This window comes from Theropithecus gelada, chromosome 4, assembly GCF_003255815.1.
Source record: "Theropithecus gelada isolate Dixy chromosome 4, Tgel_1.0, whole genome shotgun sequence".
Lineage (NCBI taxonomy): Eukaryota > Metazoa > Chordata > Mammalia > Primates > Cercopithecidae > Theropithecus > Theropithecus gelada.
Window position 1 is genome coordinate 136074635 of NC_037671.1, and position 14710 is coordinate 136089344.

Sequence of the window (14710 nt, forward strand, 5' to 3'; positions counted from 1 at the left end):
ATAGTAGATCTTCAAATAACATTTTGTTCAACTTCATTTTATTATAACAATGAGAAAAAAGTGGTTTCATTATATGTCATTTCACTTAAAGTCACAATTTCCAAGAACCTGTCACAGACATTAAGCGAGGGCTTACTGTATAACTCTGTTCTCTACCTTGGGGACATGGTCTGCTCCAACAGAAACCAGTACCCTACTAAAAATTTTCTAAGACATCTAAGGTCATACTCTCTCACTTAATACCTCTGTTCGTCTACTCTAAAAACAAAACACCCAATATCAACATAACTGACGCAGCATAGCTGTCTTCTTCCTGGCATGTTAAATAGCATCCAAAATCTAAATAAATGAATTAGCTCCCATCACTGATTAAATCACTAAAAGTCCTAAGGGCCTTTACAACCTAGAGGCTTTCATGCAATATTGTGGTAAAATAAATAAATAAATAACAAAATTAAAACAAAAACAAAAACAAAAAACACACTGTCTCAGGTTACCCATATATATGTTAGTTGCCATATACCAGAGAACTGTGCAACGAGAAAAAAACTTAAATCTCAGTCCAGTAGAGGTACACTAAATGAATGTTTTCATCTAAGTGGGTTGTATACGATCATTAGTTCTTTATGCTAAGGAAGGCAATTCTATCATTTTATAAGCAGAAAATAAATATGATTAAAGTGAACTTGCCACACCCTATCTACTGGCAAACTCTAGGCTTGGAAAAATAGCCCTTGTTCATAGATATGTATGGAATGGGACCTAAACAAATATTCAGCAGCATAGATAAAACATCATCTTAAAAATGCCACAGAAAAGCATCTGTGATAATTTATATTTAGAAACAGAAGACATGTGGAAAGTATATGCTGTGTATTCTCAATAACATACTACAGGAAGAAATAAAAAGACAGATTTATATTCTAAGATATAAATGGAACTCTAAGAGACAAGAAAAAAGAATAGAAATAACAATAAAAACTACATTTTGGTACATACACTTTTTTAAATGAGTTCTGTTATCTACGTTTTCCAAAAAGGAAAGCATGGCCAGGCGTGGTGGTTCACGCCTGTAACCCTATCACTTTGGGAGGCCTACGCAGGCGGACTGCCTGAGCTCAGGAGTTCAAGACCAGCCTGGGCAACACAGTGAAACCTCATCTCTACTAAAATACAAAAAACTAACAGGGCACGGCAGTGTGCGCCTGTAGTCCCAGCTACTCGGGAGGCTGAGGCAGGAGAACTGCTTGAACCCAGGAGGCAGAGGAGTCCGAGACAAGCCAGACCAACATGGTGAAACCCCGTCTCTTCTAAAAATACAAAATTAGCTGGGCGTGGTGGTGCGTGCCTACAATCCCAGTTACTCGGCAGGCTGAGGCAGGAGAATCGCTTGAACCAGGGAGGAGGAGGTCGCAGTAAGCTGAGATCACACCAGAGCACTCCAGCCTGGGCCACAAAGCAAGACTCCGTCTCAAAAACCAAAACCAAAAGACAAACAAACAAACAAACAAGCAAAAAAAACTTTAAAATCTCCCTTTTAAAACATCTTGAGATGGGTTTAAAACTGAAGTGACATAAAAGGATTAAAAATAGTGATGAAAAATGATTTATACCATATATCATAGAAACAGTCAAACTGAAAAGAAATAGGAATAATAATTTTGACACAGCACAAAAAGATTTTAAGAAGAAATGAATTAGTCTCTCTATATTACTAAAAAGATCTCTACAGTGCTACTCAAATGCCATCTATGAACTAGCTGTTTGCTACAGCTATGCAACAAGACAAGTACAAAGCTCAAAACTTAGCATTTAGAAACTCTTACAGCAGTCTGACAGGGAAATTTTATAACTGTTAAATAAAATAATTTTTAAAAATGGAGGTTGTATTACTATTTTGTCAGTTATTCTCATTTCATTTATTTCATTTTCCAGTAATTCCTTTTTAATGTATTATAATGAAGTATCAGAGTTTAAAAAAACCTGATTCTTCACCACAAATAATTTGAAAAGCACTGCGATAAAAGACTTATCAGTCATGAAGCTGGATGTGCCAAACACCACATCAAAATATACAAATTTAAAACAATTACAGATGCAAGGCAAAAATGAAGGACAAATGTTTATTTGGGAAGCAAACTCATTCCATGACACATTAGATTAGATTATTTTTAAAAAAAAGCACATAGAGGAATTTTAAAATGTCATGTTTTCTCTAAGAAGTCACTGATTATAAACATCCTATCAGTTTAATATCAGCTTTTCAGGGGGGAAAATTAAATGTACATACTGTGAGATACATTACAACCTCAGAAATGTTAAAATTGGGCCAGGCGAGGTGGCTCATGCCTGTTAAGCCCAGTACTTTGAGGGGCTGAGACGGGCTGATCACCTGAGGTCAGGAGTTCAAGACCAGCCTGGCCAACATGGCGAAACCCCATCTCCATGAAACATACAAAAATTAAACAGGTGTGGTGGCACATGCCTGTAGTCCCAGCTACTTGGGAGGCTGAAGCACAAGAACTGCCTGAACCCAGGATACGGAGGTTGCAGTGAGTCGAGATCGCACCACAGCACTCTAGCCTGGGAGACACAGTGAGACTCCGTCTCAAAAAATAAAATAAAATTAGAAAAAAGAAATGCTAAAATTGTTTAAAAAGGATTAATCAAGAAAATAACAGTAAGTCAATAATTTGGTATTAAATGAAAAACTTCCTTTCAATTTTCAGTGAAACATGTATAAAGATGTTAACAATAAAGGAAACGCTAAAGAATACCTCAATAACGTTTAAAAACTAGAAACTATGTAAAGCATGGTTAAAAATACTGGCTTTCTGTCATGCCCCACCAATCACTTAAGGATTCCTATTTGTTTTTGATGCTGCTGGGTAAAATTACATAAGAAGAAAGGGTTTGACAACTTTAAAATGTTTAAAACTGTATTAAATTACTCAAAACATGATTATCTGTCCAGCCTCACAGTTTTCTAATATCTTTTTATACAAAAGTAAAGGGAAAAGGTCAAAGTACTTCATAATGTCAGATGTGGCACAAGAGGTCGCAGATGTCTCTGCCACCTTCTTCCTGGCTCCCCACAATCTCAGAAAAAGCTAGGATATTATTCGCGCAGTAGGTAGCATTACCGCATTCTCAAAAAAGTCTACATTCTGCGTGTTTTTCTTCTATGTGGTCCACTGCTAAGGGCTACTCTAATCTAGCCATCCTAACATGTGGTTGATGAGGTCAGGGTTGGCTGAACAGATTGAAAATTATATAGCTGGCCCTCCATATCTGTGGGTTCCACATCTGTGGATTCAACCAACCACGGATCAAAAATATTCAAGGAAATAGTTGCATCTGTACTGAATGCGCACATTTTTTCCTCGTTATTATTACCTTAAACAATACAGTATCACAATTATTACACAGCATTTACAATGTATTAGGTGTAAGTGATAATTTCAAGTACTATACAGGAGAATATGCTTAGGTTATTTTATGCAAATACTACACCATTTTATATAAGGGATTTGAGCATCTGTAGATTTTTGTATCCTCAGGGGTTCCTGCAATGAATCCCCCAGATACTAAGGGATGGATACTGAGGGAAGACTGTACGTTAGCATAGAGCATTGCTAGAACCACTACCATTATCTATGTATGTTTTATACACATCACACACACAAACACACACACACACAAAATGAAATTAACAAGACTCAAAGCAACATTATTAACAATTTATTCTAAGTGACATAGAGTATTTTCCATCTATCCTATACAATCTCGTCATCTAAAAACAGCCCTCCAGAGGGTATGATCTTACTGCTTGAACTGCCTGGTCAAAAGGACTGATGTCATAATAAAATCAAACCTAGAAGAGGAAAAAAATAAATCAAAGACAGGATCCTTTTGAAGTTTTTCATTTTAACTATCAAGAGTTTTATAAAGTTCTCTGCAGAAGATCTGATAATGCCAGGATCTTTTCCTTCCATTCCCATGCCTAATACTTAAACCTAGCTTCATTAAAATGTGATTTAAAAGCCTAATTCAGATATAAAGATTATGAAATGAAAAAAAAGATACTACTTAAATAAAAAGTTATCAACCATAGAACTAACTGAGGAAAACATATGGAACTCAATTTACAGATGGAGATGAACTTTCCTAATATATGAAGGCTCTTTGGAATCAGTAAGGAAAAGACCAAGAGTCTCGACAGGAAAATGTGTAAAAGATAAACAGTACGCTGATAAGGAAATACCATAAGTGCCTCTCAAGCATTGAAAAAACACTCAATCTCACTCATAATAAAAGGAATGCAAATTAAAACTACACTGAGATCAATTTCATATCTATTAGATTGGCAATGATCAAAACATTTGAGAACATAATCTTGATGAAGACATGGAAAAAGTCTCCTATTGCTGGTGGGAGTACAGATCAAAACAACCTCTGTATTAGTTTTTCTCATTTGAAGAAATCCTTGTAAGATGTTTAAAAATGTAGCAAGTAAGGTAAATTTAGCCTGGTGTGGGCTGTTGGTCATTCTCAAAAAATTGTTACAGTTTTCTACTTTTATAGAATTTTGTTCACATGATGAAGCAGACAGGTAGACCACTTTTAAAAACTTGGATGACTGGTCAGGCATAGTGGCTCATGCTTGTAATCCCAGCACTTTGGGAGGCTGAGGCGGGTGAATCATTTGAGGTCAGGAGTTCAAAACCAGCCTGGCCAATATGGTAAAACCCCATCTCTACTAAAAATACAAAAAATTAGCTGGGTGGTGTGGTGCATGCCTGTAATCCCAGCCACTCAGGAGGCTGAGGTGGGAGAATAGCTTGAACCCGGGAGGTGGAGGGTGCAGTGAGCCAAGATCACACCATTGTACTCCAGCCTGGGCAACAGAGGGAGACTCCGTTTCAAACAACAAAACAAAACAAAACAAAAAAAACTCGGATGATTAAGAGAGTAGTCTTGCTCCATCTGCTGCTCACCTCTTGATATCTTATTGTGCACTTAATGGGTGCTCAATAAATATTTGTTGAGTTGAATGAAACTAAGAATAATGTGAAGGATGATGAAAATGGAATAAAAACGAGTAAGAATAAGGAATTAGCTAAATTTATCTGACCTGTTGAATAAATTGCTTACATAATCACTACTTTAAGAAAGGAGCAATGCCACGGTGGCACATGCTTCCTGAAAAATGAGTTAGCCAGCAACAGTTGGATAATAGATTGTTGCAGTAATGGCCCCCTAATTAACTCCACTCTGTTAGGAAACCCCTCCCATACCTACTGTGGAATTGGCCATGTTGATCTGCTTTGGCCTATGGACAACAGAAAATATATGAGGTTTGCCATCACTAGTTACTTCTATAAACCTTACTACTGCCTCCAGGTGAAAGAGCCATGCCTAGCCTGCTGGAGACACATGGCCCCCATCACCCAAGCCAACAACCAGTATGAATTATCCAGACATAGCTATCCTAGACCAACCAGCTCCCAGCTGACCCATCAGCTGACTGTGGCCACATCAACAAGGCCAGACATAGCTGCAGCAGAATCGCTTAACTGAGCCCAGCCCAGAATCAGGCTAACAAATGCCTATTGTTTCACAGCACTATGTTTTGGGGAGGTTTATCATACAGCAAAAGCTGATCTAAGTAGAGAGGGGAATAGGTGGTCAAAGAAGATTTTTCCCTTACCTGTTCTGCTTTTTATATTTCACAATGAGAATATATCTACATACTATTTAATTACACTGAACTTATAAAAATTGCATATCGGATTGATATTAAAATTCTACTATCACTTTGTAAACACATATACATTAATTCAGTCCAAATGGGAGCACGAATTTGAGAGGAGACATTAATATTGCGTCAGAAAAAAAATGGGTTAATAGAGTACCAGGGTTTACTATAACACACACACACACACACACACACACACACACACGAATGTGAATAAGAGTATATTCATGGTCACTGTCACAACTCAATAATGGTTATTATCAAATTCTGGAAGCGTTAGAAGACACTCATCTCAGATTTTGCTTCACTCTTTCTTCTGTTTAAGTGGGTAATGGCCTAATACACATTTTCTCATTTAATCCTCATATGGTATGAGGTAAACATTACGCTACAACACTTTAGGCAAATTAACCTCTCTATGCCTCATTTCCTCAACTGTAAAATGGGGATAACAGTTCTATTTTATAGAACTGTTGTGAAAACTAAATAGCTTAGAACAGGGCACACAGTCCTTACTCAATAAATGGTTTACCACCTCTTTTAGTAAAATGATGTAAAATTAAGGTCTTTTAACTATAATAACATGACTTCTATTTTCAAAACATTAAGCATTATCAACTAAGGTGTGAGACATCATAATTAATCTGGATACCTTTCTAACGACTTCATTTAAAAATTAAAAGACATGCCGGGGTGTGGTGATGGCTCACGCCTGTAATCCCAGAACTTTGGGAGGCCGAGGTGGGCAGATTACCTGAGGTCAGGAGTTTGAAACCAGCCTGACCAACATGGTGAAATTTTATCTCTACTAAAAATACAAAAATTAGCCAGATGTGGTGGCACGTGGCTGTAATTCCAGCTACTTGAGAGGCTGAGGCAGGAGAATCATTTGAACTTGGGAAGTGGAGGTTGCACGGAGCTGAGATTGCGCCTCTACACTCCAGCGTGGGTGACAGAGTGAGACTTCATCTCAAAAAAAAAAAAAAAAAAAATTAAAAGACAATGTTATTAAACAAAACCTAGGAATGTATGTAGAAAATACATGGTGATGAGAGGTGAAGCTCTGGGCAATAATAAATCATTTAGTCCACATTCCACAATCCTAAGTAGGTTTAAAATACAAAGGCTTCCATTTTTGTGTGTGTTACAAATTCACAAGAAGAGAGCAATAAATCCTATTGAAATATCACTTTTACTGTGACATCTAGCATACATACTTTCAACATGTTCAATCATGTTTTTTGTTTTTTTTTTTAAGGCACTACTGATGGCTTTGGAAAATAAGATTCTTTTCAGGCCCTGATGGACCACTTATAAAATATAGCCACATTTTTAAAAAGTGTTTCTAAACAGGCAATTACCTAACCTGTAGATATGTCACTAACCAAATGTAAAAAGTCTCACACCACAATGTGCAGATGTTTTAGTTTCTCCCAATGTGAGGAAAAATTCCATCTTTCATTTCAATTCAAACATTTTAAAGAGCATTCAGTATATGAGGTAATGTAGCAGATTCTGGAGATAAGACAGGTAAAGTAACACAAGTAACATTTATGTTACTATATATGCCAGACATTTGCTGGTTATCTTATTCAATCATAATAACGCTGTGCTGTAGAAATTATTAAAACTCACTTTACAGAGGAGGAAATTAATGCTAACATAAGTATAATAACTTGCTCAGGATCTCTCAGCAACAGAAGGCAGTGGGGTTGAGAAGTATGAGGTGGGGCCCATGAAGATAGCGCCACATGACTATTCTTAGAGACAAACACAATATTGATTGTAATAGATCGTTTAACAGCAATGTGGAAGGGGACGAAGACTTGGAAAACCAAGGAGATAATCTTTGGGAATGGGCAAAGAAGTCACAGAAGGCTTTAGAGGTTGATATTTAAGTTGTTACTTAAGGATGAGTAGGATTTACCAACTTCAATGCCAAGGCTCACCCCCACCCCCCTCACCCCCAATATATTAACCAAAATAAATTACTTACTTGAAATTGAGAAAAACAATTTTGAGAGAAATCTTCCTCAGATATATTATTCCATAGTTTTAAAACAAATAATATGATGACAGTTTAATTTTTAAGTTGCTTTTATGTGGCTTGTCTTGGGTTTTATTCTGAAATGAAATTTAGATTAGTCATTTTCTTGTTCTGAGAAACTAGGAGTATGCCAACATGTTTTAACTGTACATTTTTCACATATCAACATGTATTCTTATTTACAAAGTCTTTCATTTCACCATCTCAAACAAAACCTAATTTAGTATATAAATTACTTTGAAGTATAAAAATATATATGCAAAACAATATATTTATTTTAATTCTTGTTATACTTCCTTGGTAATTGTAATAAATGGAAGAAAAATAGAAATCTTGTGAACTGTTATATATTACACAAGGCATTTTTGAGGTAACACACTTTCTTTTACTATTTGAATTGTTTATATAGTAATGATCTTTGAACCCAAAGAAAATTAAATAACTGCCCCAAAGTAAATTGAGCTCAAATTCTTAGTATTTCCCAAAACTATCATCCAAAAAGAAAACAGAATTGGCCCCCCCCCAAAAAAAAAAACCACGAAATTTTCCATTGACAATTACTACTCATTTTTCTCAGAATTTACTTTGCTAGGCGTGTATTCAATTTCTGCTACAGAAAACAGTCCAGTTTACCAATCCTAATTAAGCAACAAAGTATTTTTCATTTATAAAATGAAATATTTAAAAACCTACAGAGAGCTGGAAGAAACACAAGATCATCTGGAAAACTTAGAAGGAATGACAGAACACACACACACACCCCAAACAAAAACACTAAAAAGGTTAAATAGGCTGTCATTAAGAGGGTCTTACTTTTACTTACTTTTACTTATAATACTTATGTTTGGACAGTAGACAGAGTTCTTTCTAATTGCCTAAGACACTCATTCCTGCCTTATCTGTATTTACATGGAAATTACAAGTTAACACAATTTCACCCAAAGTTCACTGTTCCTTAACTCCCATTATTTCCTCTTATTATCACTATGATGTTAAAATGGCAGCCAGATACCAAAGTGACATACCCCATACCACAGCCCATTTCTCACTTTATAAGTAAGTTATATTTCTTTGATATATCCAGCGCCAATGACAATATCCTCTAAAACCTACTTTAACCCAACCTATTTAAACTTGAATCATTTTTCACTTAGATTATCTTTTCTTTTTTTTTTTTCTTAAAGAGATAGCGTCTTGCCATGTTGCCCAGACTGGTCTCAAACTCCTGGGCTCAGGCAATCTTCCTGCCTCTGCCTCCCAAAGTGCTGGGATTATAGGTGCCCAGCCCTAGATTATCTTTAATTGAGTGAATTCTAATCCAATCAAAAGCAAGATGAGAGAATATTTAATTATAGCACCAGAGGAACTTGAAAGGTTTCATATATTCCCTCCTTCCTTTTTTGGAAACTGCAGACATACAATTTTAGTATCAATTTTTGTTTATGTTTGCCCTAAACTCCTTTTGCTGTAATCTTGTTTTCTTAAAGATACAGCCAAATCATCATAAAACAAATCCTACCATAATCTATTCTAGATTATAGAAGATTAATATTATTATATATAATAATATATATTACATATTATAAGAAGATTCTAAGCACTATTAGACACCGTAGGGTCTCAAAGATTTCTGAACTACATATGTGCAGTTCTTTTAATAATTCCTCTGAGGTTCTGTATTTTTGTCTTTCAATTATTATCAATGCCTTCCTCCAACATTCCCTCATGTTTTGGGGGGAGAGGTCAGTGTGAGGAGATGAGAGCTGAAGAGTCAAGATCCAAGATCCCCCATTTTCAAATCCAGCCTCACACCAACCAACACTAGGACACTGGACAAATCCCTGAGCCTGCTATGTAGATTTGTTTTCTTTATGTAAAACGAGTACATTTGACTAGAATGATGTTTCTCACCCCTTTTAACATTGCAAATAAAACTTGTTAGCAAAAAAATTTTTAGCACACTGGGACAACAGGAGGGCATCTGGAGGCATCTACATAGTGCCTGGTGAAAAAAAATTATATTTTCTAAGTACAGAAGATAAAATTTAAAGTATTATGGTAGATATTTTTTGACATATGTAATGCTGAAATTTTTAATATGAATTTCAAAACCAAACTTTTTCCCATCAAGAATATTTCAAAATTAAAATCATGCTTTATTTCTGACAAACATACATGCACTATTAGACAGTCACCTTGCAGAGCACATCAAACGCATATGATGAGCAGCATCCAATACAGGTGAATACAGATAGTGAGGCCTGGCGCTGGGCCACCAGGGACACCCTCCCTGCTTCCTTGTCCTCTCACTGTAAGTGGGCTGCACCTTGTGGTAGGTGGCATGTTCCTTTGGCACCGTGAATACAAACTCCAGTAACAATTCCATGATCCCTTTCCCACAAGAGGCAGCTGTACACTGTGGCTGGCTGCTGAAGTAGATTCCAAGTAGTAAGGCACACCTCATTTAATGCACTTAAAATATCAAAAGGAGCAGTAACTGCTGGTTATCACTCACCATGCTATCTGTTCACAGGAACCCCAATGCCTTCCTTCAGCCCCCATTCCACTAGGACTACCCTTCTGTGAGCCATGTAACAGCAACTGAAAACTTTGAATTAGAAGATTTCTAACAATACCTAAAGTTAAAAACAGTATTGCAGTAATCATTCGTTTGTAACAACTATTATGGTCTTTTATTTTTAATTTCTTACCAATTCCTGTAAGCAAAACATAGCTTAAAAATATTAACTTTGAATAGTATTACATACACGTGATTTTAAAATACTGAAAAATTACCAAACTGTGTACTTAAAAAGTTAGTCCACCTTTGTCCTCTAGGCAACCACTTCTACACACTGGAGGCAACTACTGTCATCAGACTCTCCCGTATCCTCCCATGCACATTACATTCTATATCTGCCCATATATATATATATACATATGGATTTTATTATAATAAAGAATTTTATTCTAATACATAGGCATATATAGTATACAAAAAATACATATTTTAACCACACAAATGGCAGCAAACTGCCCATGCAGTCATGCCTCTTGCTTTTTTTCCTCGTATCTTAGACATGGCACCACAGCAGTACACATAATATTCTCTCATTACTTTTAAAGGCTGACTAGTATTTTGTAGAATACATATACCATAATTCACCCAACTACTTCCCTACTGATATATGTTTAGCTTGGTTCCAATCTTTTGCAGTAACAAATAATGCTGCTACAAATATTCTTACGTATTTATTTGACATATATGCAAAATCTTCTAGAGAATAAAATCCTATAATGGAATTACTAGAACAAAATATATCTGTGTTTTAAATTTTGGAAACCATTTTCAAACTGCTTTCTATAGAATATGAACACTTTATAATCCCACCAGCAATGTATGAGGCTGACCATTTTCTCTTCTTCTCACCCTTCCCGAGTTATACTATACATAACCTTTGCTCATTTGATAGGTGACAAAGAGTATGTTGAAGCTTTAATTTACATCTTTATTATATTATAAATAAAACTGTACATCTTTTCATATGAATTCTCTTTGCTAATTTTTCTACTGGATTATTTTCTAGTTCTTTGTATTAAGAGGAACTTAGCCCTTTGTGAAGTATACAAATAAGTTTTACTAGTCTGTTTCTCTTTAACTTTGTTTGATTTTTTTCCCCTATACAGAATTTTATTTTTATGTCCTAAAATCCAGCAATCTAGTATGCTATTAAAGGACTTCACCAATCCTGGATTATGTAAAAAATAATTACCCTACATTTTTTGTTTCGTTGTTTCATATTTAAATCTTTAACTCCTCTGGAAGCCAACATTATTTTTCCAGATGACTAACTGGCTATCCCAACACTGTTTATTAAATAATTATTCTTTTCCCTACTCATAAATGAAGGTGGGATCCATTTTCATATACAAGTTGAATATCTCTTATCTAAAATGCTTGGGACCAGAAGTGTTTCAGATTTTTTCAGATTTTAGAATATTTGCAAATACATGAGATATCCTGAGGATGGGACCAAACCTGAATGTAATTTTATATAATTTTAAACAATGTTACACATGAAACAAAGTTGTTTTGGTTGTTTTTGAGACAGGAACTTGCTCTGTTGCCCAGGCTGGAACGCAGTCGGACAATCATGACTCACTGCAGACTTCACCTCCTGGGCTCAAGCGATCCTCCTGCCTCAGCCTCCCGGAACCACAAACGTGTACCACTCTGCCTGGCTAATTTTTGTATTTTTTTGTAGAGATAGGGTCTTTCCATGTTGCCTAGGCTGGTCTCGAATTCCTGGGCTCAAGCAATCCTCCTACCTTAGCCTCCCAAAGTGTTGAGATTACAGACATGAGCCACTGCATCCAGCCTGAAACAAAGTTTTGACTGCGACCCCCCATCACAACAAGGTCAGGTGTGGAATTTTCTACTTGTGGCATCCTGTTGGTGCTCAAAACATTTCAGATTTTGAAGGATTTCAGATTATGGAGTTTTGGATAAGGGATGCTCAACCTGTATTAAGTTCTCATATATATTTGAGTTAATTCTAGTCTTTACTCTGTTTTAGTGCTGTCATGTGCCAAAACCATGTTACTTTTCAAAACATTTTAAAATTAAAAGTACTTTACATACAAGTAAGAATAATAAAACCAGAAATTACTGGCTTGCTTTAATATATGAATCATTTTGCAGTTCCTAAATGCAATTTATATAATTAAGTTCAATATAATCATCATGCAATCATACATTTTGGTTGACACATGTTTCGGAGGCCATTACGAATCTCCTGTCTCTTACTACATTTCTGGAACCATATCTAGAAAACCAATTTCCTCCTTAATTTTGCACATGGATTTTTTAAAATTATAAAATCAGCACATGTTCTCTGTAAAAAATCTGAAAATATAAAACATACCTTCCAGAGATAACCAACTTTTATACTTTGGTGTATCTTTTTCCACACTTTTAATAAGTGACTATTTTGTAAACTAATTTTTTTCACATAATACAATGACAGCACTTTCCCATGTTATTACACATACTTCTAAAACATGTCTTAAACACGTCCTCCCAAATGAATATACCCAGTTTATGTAACCATTTACCAATTGTTGAACATTTAGAGTTGTTCTCTGTGATGATTATCATCTATTTATTAATCCTTGCAACAAATGAGTTGCAAGAATTAATAGATGAGTTTCAAGCACTGTGGTAAACATTAACTCTATAATGGTGAGGAAAAAGAAACACATTATCAGGATTTCTGGAGCTTACAATCTATTTGGAAAAACATGTTAATCTCTAAGACATAAAATCACAATGACAGCAAGTGCTATGAGAAGAGTTCATGGTGCTTTGAGAGTCTATGATAGGGAAGGCTTCCCTGAGGAAAGATAAATCGAAGTTTAGGTGAAAGACAAGTGAAAACATTCTAGGCAGGGGCAACGGCAGGTACAAAGCCCTCACTGTGGGAAGGAGCATGGCAAGAACAAGGGACTGAGATAAGGCCAACATGGCTGGAACAAAAAGAGTAAGTCAAGAACATGGCTCAAGTCATGACTAGACAGAAGGGTAATGGCCAGACTATGCAAGACCTTGTAAGACAGGTAGATGCCACCATATAAGACACAGAGTTTTGTCCATATCCTGAATGCAATGGAAAGTTACTGAAGCATATCAAACAGTAGGGTGATGTAATCAGGTTTGCATTTTTAAAAGATCGCTCTGATTACAGGAAACAGATCAGAAGGGGACAAAGTAGATTGGGATAAACCAAGATTAGGAGGCTACTGTACTAAACTTGACCAAAAATGCTAGTAGTTTAGGGTGGTGATGATTATGAAAAGAAGCAGATGGATTCAAAAGACAATCAGATTTGCCAAAAGATTTCTGTTCATAGATTAAAATCCCTAAAACTATAATTATTGGGTCAAAAAAGAACATTTCAAGGATTCTAATATACATTGCCAAACTGCCCTGCAAAGAGCAGTTTTCTTAATCTGTCAATTACCTTGTAGCTGTTCCTCTATCTGAAATTTTAAGTTCCTTAAAAATTCCTTTAACATGGCTAATCCACATTTCCTTCACGAAGTCTTCCCTGACTCCCCTTTTTGCCTGGATATAGAATGTGTCTCCCACTGAATCCTTGCTCTGTCTTACACACATTTCTATAGTCCAGTCATACTCCATTTGACTTAAGTTTACATGCCCATCATCTCTACTACACTGTGAGCTTCTGGAGGGTAAAGCTGTTCTTAAGGCACTTAAAGCTAAAATAACTTGCTACTCAGGGCTCAAATACACGCTAAAAAAAAGCGACCAATTTGTTTGTGATGAGTCATCAAATCTCCATAGTGTTCCTGAAAATCTCTCCAATAATTCTAATCAAATAGGTGTTATACGATCTTAAAATATTTTTAAATAACTTAGTAAAAAACAAAGTATGAACAAAGCAGATTCTATTACAGAAATTTTTGAACCTGAGTTGTTGATACACGCTAGTTTTTTAAATTATTCTTACTGCAAATGTAACTCCAATTTACCAAAAAAAAAAAAAAAAAGGTTATTCTGGTAGTTTCTTATATTTAACTTTATAAAATATAAACAATGAGAATATATTTATAATTTGAATAAGCACCTACGTAAACTTACATAGCATTTCAGAATTATCAATTTCTTATGTTGAAAAGTTTGATTTCATGGCTAACAGCATCTAGAACGATCTATCAAAATCTTCTCTAAGCTAGAGGAAGTGGCAGAGTTCCTCAGAGTAATCTTAAAGACAAGCGGCTCCCTCTATAGTCTGTCTGGCCTACTTTGTTTAATTACTTGCTTTGTGAACATCTCCCATTCTTCTATTTACTCCTACTCTGCATCTCAGCAGGGAAGCTCTTTG

At 35.6% G+C, this 14710-nt stretch overlaps 1 protein-coding gene across 3 annotated transcripts in view; it reads right to left on the reverse strand.

The window, feature by feature from the left end:
• The window catches only part of REV3L (REV3 like, DNA directed polymerase zeta catalytic subunit), a 190998-nt gene that overhangs the window by 171155 nt on the left and 5133 nt on the right, over positions 1 to 14710 (reverse strand). For 2 of the 3 annotated variants that reach the window (XM_025381341.1, XM_025381342.1), the window contains exon 3: positions 7755 to 7882. The exons of the other annotated variant lie outside the window; for it this stretch is intronic. The gene's annotated coding sequence lies outside the window, so the exon portion shown is untranslated. The remainder of the gene's footprint in view (positions 1 to 7754; positions 7883 to 14710) is intronic. 3 annotated transcript variants of the gene reach the window in all.